Genomic DNA, 1,349 nt, shown 5'->3' with positions numbered 1-1,349 from the left:
AGCGTTCTCACGCCAAGTTGCTCTTCAATCTTTGCAAATAGACCGATCTTGACATTCTTTCCTTAAAATTCACACACCTCCTTTCCACCTCCCCTCACCAGGAGACTCGAGTCATGTCCGCCATCTTCTTCTACAAGCAGCTCACTTTCGACGATTCATACCTCTAGCCACATTTCTCCCCTCACATTTAGTCTTCCCTAAAAATTTGATTTTTTCTTTTTATTCTTTTCCCATTTGAAGCAACTCATGATCTCTGAAAAATAGAGAAAATGAAAAATTGATTCCCTAAAAGAGGAGGATATAGTTCAGGGTCTTTTTTGTGAAAGTCATCAAACATTTGCTTATAATAAGGGGTACCAAAATCGTAGACAATTGGTTCTCTGAGAGAGGGATCAAAGAGTTCAATGTGCGCACCTGTGCAGTAAGAAGAGACGTCGAACCCCTGTCTCTTTAGCAGGAAGTGCGCTTCCATGCTCCTATTCTGGTTCGATGAACACACCATGGCGTACCGATATGTCGTTATTCTAAGAAAAAATATTGAATTAAGAGTGCACAACAATGGAACTCAATAATTTTTCACTGTTAAGACGAAAGAGAAGAACATGATTCTTGAGTGTTGCGTATTACCAATTGAGAGAGAGTGAGGATGGTGGTGGTGGTGATGGTGAGTAGTGGCAGTAGAGAGGGAGAGGGAAGACAGTGATAATCGGGGAAAGTACTGGTGGTGGAAGGATTGTGAAAGTTTGGAATTTGAAAAAGAAGATAAAGATAAAAGGTGGGGTAATTTGAAAAAATTCAAACAATGGGTAGCATTTCAGGTTCATTAAAAGAATTAGAGAAAGTATAGGGAGCCAATGGCCTAAGCGTACAATGTGTACAATGGAGGTTTAGGAAATATTAGAGATATGATCATTAGTGTTACATTGTCCTGTCAGGTTATGCTTTTGGGATGAGTGGTTTCATGACATGGTATTAGAGTTCTAGATCCGAAAGGTCAAGAGTTCGATCCTTGGTGAACTCCAAAATCAGCTTAAGCTTTTGGGATGAGTGATTTTAGGACATGAGATGTTTATTATCCTGGTATCCGGATGGTTATTTTGGATAATATAGGTGATGTTCATTTTATTCATAGACCAAAGATTTAACCCATTGTACACATTGTACGATTAGGCCAGATGTTCATTTTATTCATAGACCAAAGATTTAGCCAATTATACACATTATACGATTAGGCCATTGACTCCCTAGCATTACTGAAAGAATTATATCTAATTAATTAAAAATTTAATTTTTAAAATTAAAACTAACTTTTTTTTTTTACTTATTGTTTATATTTTTCAAAAAAAAAA

The sequence above is a fragment of the Arachis ipaensis genome, chromosome B03 (assembly GCF_000816755.2).
Source record: "Arachis ipaensis cultivar K30076 chromosome B03, Araip1.1, whole genome shotgun sequence".
Lineage (NCBI taxonomy): Eukaryota > Viridiplantae > Streptophyta > Magnoliopsida > Fabales > Fabaceae > Arachis > Arachis ipaensis.
This window is presented reverse-complemented; position numbering follows the sequence as displayed.